The sequence below is a fragment of the Ictidomys tridecemlineatus genome, chromosome 3, assembly GCF_052094955.1.
Source record: "Ictidomys tridecemlineatus isolate mIctTri1 chromosome 3, mIctTri1.hap1, whole genome shotgun sequence".
NCBI lineage: Eukaryota > Metazoa > Chordata > Mammalia > Rodentia > Sciuridae > Ictidomys > Ictidomys tridecemlineatus.
The window spans coordinates 169,424,397-169,437,952 of record NC_135479.1 but is presented as its reverse complement, the minus strand read 5'-3'; the positions used below and the strand labels follow the sequence as shown (position 1 = coordinate 169,437,952).

The 13,556-nt window shown below is 34.8% G+C and overlaps 1 protein-coding gene across 5 annotated transcripts in view; it reads left to right on the top strand.

The window, feature by feature from the left end:
- The window catches only part of Epha6 (EPH receptor A6), a 792,729-nt gene that overhangs the window by 14,483 nt on the left and 764,690 nt on the right, over positions 1 to 13,556 (top strand). The window lies entirely within an intron of this gene.

Sequence of the window (13,556 nt, the reverse complement as noted above, 5' to 3'; positions counted from 1 at the left end):
AGCTCCTTGGCAAGAGGGCAGTTGCAGAATTACAACTAATGTAACTTGTACTTTTATTAATTATTTATTTATTTTGGTACTGGTGATTGAATCTAGGGTGGCCTCACCTCTGAGCTACAACACTATTTATTTATTTATTTATTTATTTATTTTTATTTTGAAACAGAGTCTCATTAAGTTTTTGAGGGCCTTGCTAAATTCCTGAACCTGGCCTCAAACTTGTGAATCCTCTTGCCTCAGCTTCCCAGGTTGCTGGAATTAAAGGTGTGTGCCATTACTCTGGGCTTGGAACTTATTCTTAAGTGGGATTTCTTACCTTCCAATTTAAGTCTAAAGCAACACAAATCCTCTTACCTAACATCCAGATGAACAACAATGGCTGACTCCTCCCTTGTGGAGAGTGGTGATTTGAATCATGGTCTTTCTGACTCTCATGGCTGTGTTTGCACAGGGAATTATCTGTGCAAAAAAATGCAGATCAAGTTGGCCCACTTGCTATGGTGATGCTGGCCTGAGGAAATTCTGTGCAAAGGGTCAGAGTTATTAGTTGGTTCCTTGAGTTCAGGCACCAACTCCCAGGGATAGAGGATTCTGAGCATAACAAGATGACCCTAATGTCTTACCAGTCCTGCATCCTTCAGATTGCCCGCTTTGCTAAAACTTCCCCACAAATAACCTTTTGATAACAAAATCTATAAAATAAACATTCTGAGGTACCTTGTGGTCAGTCAAACTCTATCAGTGTGGCTACCCACCTGGCCAAACTCTATGTATGTGTGTTTGTCTTTTCTTCACCCTCATCACCCTTCATCCAGTATCTCCTTAATTAACTGCCATGACTGATAAATGAATAGGCCAGTGACACTGCCTAGTCATAGGTGAGAGAGAGCAGAGGGAACGGCAGGCCAAGGAGTATTTGCCACACCAAATGAGACCAGCACAGAACCAGGTGCATGTGCCTTTACTACAGGAGAGTACTGATTTTCAACACCTGCAGTCCTGCCTTTTACACTTTTCTAATGTTCTCCATCCTTGAGTGGAAAAATCTAGAACATAGTTGAAACAGGGTTGAGAATTTGAGAAAAAAATTCAGAACAAAGAGGTATGTTCCCATCTCAAGTACACACAGAAATAATATCTGCTCCATGTCATCTTGTTCTTTGCAACATTCTGATTTAAAGACTGAAATCCTTTTTAAATGCTAAACAGTACCATACATAGGAAAAGGGAACATATTTGAAGTAAATTTTGTGTTTTGAGTCATGGAATGTTTTAAAAAATGTAAACAATATTTTAAAATAGATAACATATTGTTAGACTCCACTAGTACTGTATGTCTGCATATATGGACATGGACATACACACACACACAATCCCAAACACTGTGTAAACTTAAATTCTTTTCTCACTGGAATGCAGTGCTTCACATAATCCTATGTATCTCATTTTATTGCTACCATGAAAAGAACTATAAAGAATGTGCACAATTTTGCTTTTTATAATGTAATTGGGGTCATATTACATTAAAGTTTGGCAAATATAACATGCTTGATGCTACAAATATTAGGGAATAATCAGTTCTAATTTAAGTACAAAATAAATGGATGGCATGGTCTATGGGTTTATGGAAGGTGTATCTCTGAAAAACATGAACATGTTTTATAGTCATTAGCCCCTCCCAATAAATGGACATTTAAAAATGTATCTCCTGACAATGGAGGATTTGACATACTAGGAAAAATAAAAGACAAAATCTTTTGAATTGTATATTTAAATTTAATTCTAGAACTTTTTTTTTTAAATTCACCCAAGTTAGCTAAGTACAATAAGTGACTGTACTTACTTTACTAATGGAATTTATATGGATGTTAAGTTACTTGGTAAAGCTAATTGGACAAATTAGTGATCACAAAATAAAAAAAGAAAGGTATTTTTAAGAAAGTTAGATCTGTGCACTTTCTAAATAGGGCAAAGAATTTCAAACAACTTCTAGGATTTTAAAATGCAATGATACTAAATTTAAGTACTATTATTCTTATTATGTATTTAAAATATTAAAAACATAGAACTTACATTCTATTTAAATAATGGTAATCTGTTTAAAAGAAATAAAAACTTATTTCAAAAATATTTATAAAGAATTTTATTTCTTGGATTATGTATTCATTGGACATTTTTTAAAATCAGAAATTAATAGTTATGGCTTTAAGTATTATTTACCCTTTAAATCTCATTTTTATATTTATATATTCTTTTTGTGGTTATAAGGTCATTTATTACATGTCTTTTCTTCTCTGCTTATTGTCTGCTTGTTAAAATTTGTCCCATAATATTAAATCTAGTAGGTATTTTATATGCTGTCTTGATTAATGAACAATAATAAAAGCATACATACTTAATTAGAAGCCACACGATTTGAATTAGTCCCTGGCCCCACTCTATATGACCATTTTTGATTTTCCTTTTGATTTTCTTTTGATTTTGATTTCCTTTTGATTTTCCCCCAATTTGGATATAACTTAACAACCAACAGGTCTTATGTTATGGTTTCCATGTGAAGTGTCCCCCAAAAGCTGCTGTGTGAGAAAATGCAAGAAGGTTCAGAGGGAAAATTGTTAGCTTGTGAGCACCTTAAACTAATTAGTGAATTGATCCCAGATGGGATTAACTGAGTGTTACCTGGAGGCAGGTGGGTTGTGGCTGGAGAAGGTAGAGCATTGCGGGGTGTGGCTCTGGGGTATATATTTGTATCTGGTGCCTGGCGTCTTTCTCTGTGCTTCCTGCTGCTTGCTTCTCTCTGCCACCCTCTTACCACATGATGTTCTGCCTCACCTTGAGCCCTGAGGAATGGAGCCTGCCTTCTCTGGATGGAGACTTCTGAAACTGTGAGCCCCTGGATAAACTTTTTCTCCTCTAAAATTGTTCTGGTTGGGTTCTTTCAGTCACAGCAGCAAAAAAAAAAAAAAAAAAGCTGACTAAAACAACTTAGTTTCTATAGGGATTGATGTAAAACTGGCTTCAGTTAGATAGTCTTGAGGCCCATTCCAAAGGATTGGATATAAATGTGTCTGAGATAGTATTTAGGATTCTTCATTTTTAACAAGCATCCTACATGATTTAGATGCAGATGGTTTGAGAAAGTCTGGCTTGAATATCCCATTTCTGACCATTCAGTGTTTTTGTTTTTATGTTTTTTTGTTTGTTTTTTGTTTTTTTAAACAAACAATGTGCCATGAAGCTAGCTAACATAAGAAAAAAGTTACTTATATGATACTGGATAATCCTCAGAACTGAAGTGAATACTAGAGAACCAGCTCTGGAAAGGGAAGTCAACACCTGGGATTGAGGCATCAGGAATTAGTCACCCATATCGTTGGCTGAATTATATTCAGCCAATTTCTTCTTGTTCTTGTATTTCTCACCTCAAAATCTTAGTCCTGCAAGAGAAAACCTAATTTTCCTTGATAGGGTCCTGCCCCGAGCATCATGGAAAGAGTAGGGATCCTTGATTAACAATCTTATCGTGATTGGTCACTATGTTGAATGAGGAATTCCTTTAAAAATGCTGTCACCAGTAGAATATGACAAATGGAATGAATAATGGATGGTCAAAACTCGGCATCTAATCAATTATCATGTAATATGATCATTAAAATAATTTCTTTTAGAATTTTAAAACTTCTCTTAAAAATTCAAGAAGTAGACCATATGACTTTGTCTACCTAAGAACCTATAGAATTTCTTGGTTCAGCCCATGAGAGTTGGGCATAATTTTGCTTCTATACTCAATAGAATATTAGCAACATAGGTTGTATATAATAATAGAATCATGAAGCCAATTTCCCAAAATGAAAAATGAATTGCATTTCCCCATGTACAATGTGAGGGACTTTTATCATGTCAAAACTCTTCCTTTGTAGTATAGAAGATAAAGGGCTATATAGGTTATCTGGACTTCTAATCATCATTTATATGAAATATTACTTTTAGCAAAGGACTTAAGCCATGTTAAAAATTTCAGTACATTCAAAATATGGTTCAATAATCTGGTTATTGGTATTTGCCTGGTTAAGAAGAGGAAATTTGTGCCACAGAATATTCTGCCCAGTATTGATTCAGGTTCTATACACAATTATTATGCTTTTAAAAATAAATTGATTCCTAACTATATAGCAGAATCAATATGCTTCTAAATCTTATATTTTTAAAATATCCAGTAACTGACAGTTTAAGGAGCTTGGGTTTTAATATTGCCAATGTTTTATCTAAAAAAACAATGTAAAGAGAAGATTACTTCTCTATGGGCCACTTTCCCAGAAATAGCTGCCTACATTAAGAAGTGTAAACAGAATGTTTCTGAGTGCTTACTCATTGCTGGGCACCATTCTAAGTATTTCAGTCTAAGTCCTTATGTAAACCTTACAACAACATTTAAAGTAGATTTTATTATTATCATATGCATGTTATAGGTGAGGATATCTGGATGCAAAATAAATAACCTGAACCAAGGTTAACGTTTACTAATCATAATCTTATGGGTTGAATGTGTACCTCCAAAATCAGAATGTTGGAAGTCATAACCCTTAAGAGTTCAAAATATGATCATATATAGGATTATTGCATGTAATTAGGAAAAAAAGTCATACTGAAGACACCTAATAAAAAAGAGAAATTTGGATACAGATATGCACTCCAAGAGGATGTCATGTAAAGATGAAGGTATGCATTGGGATTAAGCAGCTCCAAGCCAATGACACCACAGATGCCCAGTTACCTACCTGAAGAAAGAAAGAGGCACAAAACAAGTTCAGAGTTTTCAGAACGAACCAAATTCGTCAATACATGATCTCAACCTTCAAGCCTCTAGTACTTTGAAATGATAGATTTTTGTCATTCTAGACCACTCAGTTTGTGGTATGTCTCAAGGCAACTACAGGAATGTAAAACACAGAGGAAGGATTGGATAAGATATTATGACTCCAAAGCTTGCATTCTTATTGAATACACTTTTCTGTCTAAATGTAAGAGAATTGGGTAAAAACATGATCTCCTAGGATGAGTAAGAGATATAGTTTAAGAAAGAGGATGTGAGGGGAAAGGGGGGAAAAAAGAGAGAAATTAGTTACAGTAGAGAGAGATAATGGGAGGGGAGGGAGGGAGAGGGGATAGGAAAGGCAGCAGAATACAACATACACTAGTATGGCAGTATGTATAAACATGGCTGTATAACCAACGTGATCCTGCAATCTGTACACATGGGAAAAATAAGAATTCATACCCCATTTGAATCAAATGTATGATATATGATATGTCAAGATCATTGTAATGTTTTGAGCAACCAATAAAAAAAAAAGAAAAAAAAAAGCTAAACTAGACTGAGATTCTACCCCCACCCCCAGCGTTTGTGAAATAGCTTTTTATAAGGGTATTATATGAGTAATGGGCCTCGACTATAGGTTGAGTATCCTTATCTGAAATGCTTGGGACCAAAGTATTCTAAATTCTGTGTTTTTTAATGGATTTTGGAATATTTGCTTATGCATAATGAGATATTTTGGGAATAGGATTCAAGTCTAAAGCTAAAAAACTCCATTTGTTTCATATTTATCTTATGCACATAGCCCAAAGGTAATTTGTAAAGTACTTTTAGAATGCCTGCTTTTATTTTTTACTCTGACCCATTGCTTAAGGTCATGTGTGGCATTTTCCACTTGTGACATCATGTCAATGTTCAGAAAGTTTCACATTTTGAATTTTCAGATTAGGAATGCTTGACCTATTTTATTCTAAGATTCATGAATTGACTTACAACAAAAACAAACTATGACTAAATATGGTTAGAAAAAATAATGATCTGAGAATTTATCAGTTATAAATTTGTATAACTTAATATGAGTTTATTTGAACATCAGAAAATAGCTATTTCCCTTACATCTCTGGAGGAAGAGAGAATATCCTGAGGAAGGTCTCTGTTCATTTTTGGTAGATGGCCATTTGCATATCCTTAAGTTTTCAGAGGACATAAATTTTGCATAATTCTAGACTTTGTATACTAAAGCATTAAACAGGAAAAAATGTGGAAGTGAAGCAGTGTTTTCCTTACACAGAGACCAGACTGGAGAAGCATTTTGCGAGGCCTTCTGCCTATAGCTCTTTTTTAGATAAAACAGACTGTTGTGGAATAAAGAGAAAGTCATGGATAACTTAAGTATTTTTGTTCAAGAATAAATGAAAGCCAAAGTGAGAAAGGGGAATTAGAAGAAAGAATTACTTAACAATTGTAGTGAAACCTCAACTATGCTTATTGGAAATGCTAATGAAGAGCTGGAGATCTCTGAAATGCCAAGGATGGCTAAAAATCTTGATTTCTAGATTTAAAATGATTTTTTTCTTTCTAGCTCTATAAGTGACTAAAAATGAGTTAATGATATTTCTCTTCAGGTTCCATAAAAGTAGTAGGGATTTATAAAATAGCTTACTATTAAAAGTTTGGTCCAAAAATTACTTAATTTGTATTTCCCTTCTTTTTTTCTTTAAACCTTTGTTCAGAGCTGCATAATCAAATAAGCCTAGGACTGAATCCCAGTTCTGTGTCTCATGAAGAATGCGGTTCTTGGAAATTGGCTTTATATTTTGGCCTTGCCATTATTATCTATAAGATAGCAAAAAGAAAAAGAAAAGAAAAATAAACACTATTTACTTTTGTTTGGGGGGTTTATAGATGGAATATGTGTACAGGTGTCTGACTACACAATACCAAGCAAAGTCATATAATATCCAACCTTAATCAAATTATTAGTTTTAAGCAATTAGTGCATTATTTCATTCAGTCTTCACATCTGAACTCAGAAATAGGTCATGTTTATTTCAATTCTACAGCTGAAAAATCTAAGACATAGACAGTTTGAGTAATTTGCTCAAGTTCACAAGCTGGTAAGTTACTCATATATTTGGAATAAATGCTAGATCCTACCTTTGAAATTTACAAACCCCACCAACACTTTAAGTATATTATCTTGGGTCTATATTAGGAATGCATATGTGAGTAAACTTAATTGTAGCCTTCCATGAATTCCTATTACTATCTAACAGGAGACAATTGATTTGGTAGAGACAAGTGTTGTAGGCATGGTGATAAAGTATGCACAAGTTACCAGAAGGTTCAAAGGAAGGGGGGGGGGGCATATTTACTTATAGGCATCATGAGAGTCTATGGGAAGTGATACTTGAGATGAGACTTGAAACTTGAGTAGCTATATATTAGGTGCCTAGAGGGTACTAATCTAGAGGGAGTATCAACAGGTGGGCGTGAGGAGAACATACATGATAGTAATCGTGGAGGGTGACTGGTAAGTAATTGAGAATACTGAGAGGCTCAGAGGTGAAGCAGAAGATGCTGGAAGAACCCTAGACAGGTCAAGACATAAAGAACCTTGTGTGCTATGCTAACTGTTCTATCCTGAGAAGCCAGGGGTTCTCAATACTGACTGTGCTTCAAGATAATTTAGGCGTGTTTGAAAAATTACCTATATTGGGGTCCAACCCAGGTCTACCTTTCTAAGTATGATTTGTAATGGATTTTGAACATCATTATTCTTATTATTAATATCTAGCTATAAGCATGTAGTAGCCCCTTGGTTGATCTTAGTAATTAACTTTTGTTGTTAGTCACTTCAGAACTATTCCTAGTTATTTTAGTCAGTGATGTGAAGGGAAAGTTTTGAAATATTATAGTTTTACTAGGATACAGAAGAATTCCAAAAATTTCAAAGTGGTGTACTGATTTATTTATTGATGATTTAATGATAAATAGTTACCATATGCAATGTTTGTTGAGCAGCATTTTTATGTACTCCTCTCCCACCCCACCATGTTGGCCTTAATGTAAGGTGCTCTGATTGCATTTTTCTTTTTGGTGAACTTGAAGCTGAAAATCTAGCTAATTTTCATTTCTCGACTTCTAAAATAAGATGACCACATTATCTGTTTTCGTTTTTTGATGATGCTTCATGTAGTCTTAAGTCTTTTATTAGTGCATCACAGGCAGAAAAGAATGAAATTAATCTAAAAGTATCATCTGAAACTAAGTAACCAGACTTCAAAGTATGTTGTTTTGAGGTTAGTCAAAGAAAAAAAAATAGTTCATGAAGACAAACTGGAAATCAGAGTTTATTGGTACATGGCATAACCCTGTGTTGCTCTTATGAAGACCTAATGGCAAACTACTCTTTCAATTATTACAGCATTATCTCTTTGCATCGATCTTACCAGAAATATATTTATATATTATTTCTAAGATGTGTTCTATTTCCTATCGTAAAAAATTATGTCAAATGAGAAATGTTTATATTTATACTAGAAAAGTAATCAAAATGTTGTGTTCAATTTTAAAATGTTAATATTTAATTACATTAGATAAAATTATATTTATGTGGATTTTTTAAAGTTGACTTTTTTGAATTCTGTCATGGAAAGATGAAAATGACTGATTTTGACATATTTTTTTTTAAGTAAAGAATTGCTTTTCTTGGATTGTTATTGACTAATGGATTGCTTTGGGCAATTTGGTCTATAAAACAGAATTTAAATGTAGATGAGTAGCCAGAAGTCATTAGCAGAACACTTTGACATACCATTGAATCAAATAAGACCAAAAAATATTAAGTGACTTGTATACAGTCACTTAGCTTTTCTTGGGATAATGAATACTAGAATGTCTACAAGAATACTGAATTACATGAATGCATGTACATGAATTATCAGTTATCACATAAGATAGAAAATAAAATTTCAGTGAAATTAATTCATTTTGCCAAAAACTACCAAGTGTCTTTGGATAGCTTACTTATTGGCTTTTGAGTTCCCTAAGAAATGTGATGGGATAAAGCTTGTGATGTCATTTCTGATTGAAGATACCAAATGATTTTGAGAAGGAAAATTATACAAAAAATATTGCCAGAAATTCTATTAATTTCCACAAAGGAGAAATAAGTTCTAGTGATTGTATCTCATGGTATTTGTATAAAATCATCTCATGTTTTTTTATGGTAAAGGTTAATTATGTAGAAACAAACTCTAAAATGTAACCAAAGGACTATATTAACATCAAACTTTGTCAGTATTTGAGTTACACAGGACTTGACAAACAACTTTCATCTCTGATTTTTTTTTTCATAAACAGGATTATCAAGTATTCCCTTCTCTCATTCCCTCAATTGACCAAAAATTTGTTTTCTCAGACATGGTACTGGTACATAAATGACTATCCAGTAAAATCGTAGAGCTCATTAATATTCAACCTAAATTTTGCTAATTCATTGAAATCAAGGAATACATATGAAGAGGCTTTAAGAAGCAATAACCTTTATCCCAGGCAGGCACTGGACAGGCTAATTAGGCTGGTCTTTTTGTGGCCTTGGGCAAATATTTTAATCTCTTCCAACCTTAGTTACCACCTTTGTGAAGGGCTGATAATCCTTAGAGGTTTTGTTTTACAGGATAGCAGCAATGAAATGTTGTTTGTCAAAATGTTTTGAAAATTATGAAGTACTACACAATTGTTGTATTTCATTTAGTTTCACAGCAGTGCTAGAACATCTTCACACATTGTCGATCAAGTCATTTAATCATTCACTCCACATTTACTGAACAAACATTAATTGAATTCCACAAACTGTGACTCATGTTAGCATTAAACAAGAGCTATCCTGCCTCTCTCTTGAGTCAAAAAGGAGAAAATACAATTGGGAGGCAGAAGGGCAGGCAGGCTCGCTGAGTGCAGTGGTCACTGAGGTTGTACTTGACCAGGCGCACTTTAGTTCTGCCTCTAACAATGTGCCTCATTCTGTGCTGCCCATAGTCTGGACCTTACCACCATGTTTAAACTTGGCACAATCTAACAATGTGCCTCATTCTGTGCTGCCCATAGTCTGGACCTTACCACCACGTTTAAACTTGGCACAAAGGTAGCCTTCAGTTTTGCATAGATCCCTGCCCTCCTTTTTACGTAAGGGGTAGATACCATTATGATGTTCCTTTGTATAAATTAGAAAAAGGCAGAGGCACAGAGCGATTAAGAAACTTATGCCAGACAACCTAGGACAAAAGCATAAAAAGAAGGCTCTGTGTGAGGGCCTCTAAACTGGACAATAAGATGGGGGAGTCCAAGAATTGATTGATTCTAAGGTTAGGAGATAGAGGTGACTTTTCATAGCAGCTGTCATCCAGCAGATAGAAGTGTGCCCTGCATACTCAAGTTATGTCCTAACAGATGGAAACGGCTTCTCTAACTGAAAGGCTTAAATTCCAAGAGCACAGAGTAGAGAAATATATTCACTAGTTATTATGATTCAGTATGGTAATGACTCTGTAGTCAAAGAATAAGCACAGGATTTCCTGGAGGATGAGGAAGTGTGGTGTGACTTATTCTGCCTCCAGGAGTCCATGGAGGCTTTTCACAGGGGCTGATGCTGCACAGGGTCTTGAATAACATTGTTTCTGATGAGGGAGAGTCAGCAGGGAAAGGCTTTCCCAAAGGATGGAAGAACTGCTCAAAGAAAAGAGAGAGAAGGAGCTTGGCATGTCAGGGAAAGAGAAATCAATTTGGTGGTGTCATTGGGTGGGCGTCACCAGAGAAAAAGGAGGAAAAATGAGGCCATTCTGAGCTTTCAGGTCAACAGGTTTCAACCATGTTGTATTTTTGACCCTTCTTACTATGACAAATATCTCTAATACATTTAAATAACAGCTCATTTTTGTTGGAATGTGATAGATTTCAATAAAGGCATTTTGATTATTGTATATTTTTAAAGTATAACAAATTTAAAGTTAAAATATAAGGAAATGTTTTATTTTTTCTTAAGAATTTATATGCTTTTAAATTAAGGAACAACTGATTTTTCAGCATTTCAAATGTATAGTTTATCAGTTAAAATGTTTCTACTTTATAAGGTATAACAAATTTTTAATATTTTGATATTTGTAATTTGTGAAATTTATATTAAATTTCTGTTTCATCTTTATGGTGTTCATATTCTGCTTATCAATGATGAAATAAATTGGGTTTTAAGTACTTATCTCCAAATAACTCATTGTGGTGTTGAAAGTGCTCTCCCCCAAATAAGTGGTTAATTACATACTATCTTTACTACATTTAAGCTTTTAAATATAACCTCCCATTAGTTACATTGCTTTCTACATTAATTAGTGGGCATCTGTGGGTAGATTTTAATACTATGTTACTGAGAATGGACAGTGTCACCGGGCTGGTAGTGCCCAACTGGAACAGACTGATGGAGTGCTCACTTTGTCTCCACTGAAATTGGTTTGCATCCCTATGGCTTCCCATTTAAAGGGAAAAGGTTTTGAGTAAATTGTGTGTGTGTGTGTGTGTGTGTGTGTGTGTGTGTCTGTGTGTGTTGATTTAAAGACTGTAAAATGAAAATTTAAAAAAATTTGATTTGTGCAGTTAATATTTAATATCCTCCAGAGACTCAGGGGTTTTAGAAGAATTTTAGCTGAGAACTATTGTTAAACCGTTAGATTTTTGCCGGGGGCAGTGGCATACACTTGTAATTCCAGCATTTCAGGAGGCTAAGGCCTAAAGATTGCATGTTCAAAGCCAGTCTTAGTAACTTCTTAAGACCCTCAGCAAAAGTGCTGGTGATGTAGCCCAGTGGTAAAGTGACCCTGAGTTCTGTCCCTGATAATCTTCTAAACCACTAATATTAGATTTTAAGAAATAAATAAGTGTAAAATGAAATGAGTATCTTAGAATGCTTTCTCTGAAAGATAGAAACGTGCTTTGGAGAATAGATTCGGAGGTTAAAGATATCAGTTAAAATATAATTGTGATAGACAAAGAATGAGGAAAGAAAGATTTCTGAAATACCAGTAGTACATACCTCTAGTCCTGAGTCCTGGCTGCTCAGGAGGCTGAGGTGGTGGGAGGATTGCTTGAGCCCCAGGATTTGACCCAGCACCTCTTGTCCAAAAAAAAAAAGAGAAAAGAAAAAAAATTACAAAGATTTCTAATAAATCTTGTCAGCATAATTAAAAATTGGTTGTTCAACTCTTGGCTCTAATTGTTGGGTGGCTTATTGGAAGCACTTACTATGCATTTGTTAAGAAAAGCAGAAAATCTATTGACAGATTTTAAGAGGGGAGGATATGAATAAAATATTCCAGGTTCTTTTTTCCAAGTGATTACTCTGGCCCCAGAATGAACAGTGATCGCAGGTGATGACAGGAATTGATAATGGAAGACCATTTAGGACACTGTTGCCATTTTTCATGGAAGAAATTGCAGTGATTATAAAAGTGACAAGTGAATATTGAAAGAATGAACTCAAGAGGTTTTTTCACCAACTCTTAAAAAGTGTTCAATTCAGAGTAATAATTGGGATATAGCTCAGAGCTTATGGGCTAGGGTTAATCTCATGTCTGGGTCCAACCACCTGGCTAAAACTAAAGTTGTACTATCTGTGTGTATTTTGTGAGGAGCAAGAATAATTTCCTTTATTTGCCCTTCCAGAAAATCAGATTGTTTGCCCTTGTGAGCATAATACACACTCATCTGTTGGAAGTGAATGGGGATATCTTTTCTATCTCTAATTAGTTTGTTTAGAATTGTTTCTTAGCCCTTAACTCTTAATTTCTGTGAGGTTAGAGGAGCCTCCATAGAGTTGCTATTGCTTTCATCTTTATTAGCTCAGCAAGTGTATCAATGATCCAGACTACTCACTCTCATAGGGTGTTTAAAGCACCTTTGCTATTCTGAACCTTGGACACATCTTGGTAAGCAAGAGGGACAGCAACAAAGTTTTCAAGATCTAAGTGAAAATGAGAGTAGAACTGTTGGTAGAGAGAAGAGTAGGAGCATGAATTGTTGGCTGCCTGTATATAGGACAGCAGTGTGAATTCTCCAACTCACATGTGACTTATGGGTGAAGGTAAAATATTGAAGGAGGCAGGAAAAGTACCAATTTAAAGTAAAGATGAAACTGAACCTTGGTTAGGGGGAAAGAGTTATAAGGTAGAACAGAAATTTGAATGTGATAAAGTGGAGTCATTAGAGTATTTAGGGGAGATAGATGGAGAAGAACTTCTCTTGGCCTTACTTCGGCAATCAAAATTCATCTGTTTCAAAGTTTCAAGGAAACTGAGAGCTTTAAAAGTAAAAGCAAAAAATGTGGCAGTGATTAATAACATTTATTCAGTGTTTCTAGCATCTTGATTTCCAAACACATGGAAGGATTGAATTTCCTCGCTGTCTTTGTGGTTGGATAAGGCCATGTGACTTGTCTGGCCAAGGAGTGTAGATCAGAAGCAATGTGTATGTTGCATTGAATGCCAGTGTAACACTCTCTAGAGCCTCAGTTTCTGTCTTCCTTGGTAACCAGCAGTGATCAAGTTGGTGGGTTCTTATTCAGCTATGGTTTCTGAGTAAGCACCTCTCAGCCACAGAAGAAGTCATTTGAGGGAGAAATCAACATATATAGTTTTAAGCTCATTGAACTGTTTTGTTTTTTTTTCCCTACAACATACCTTTCCTGTTT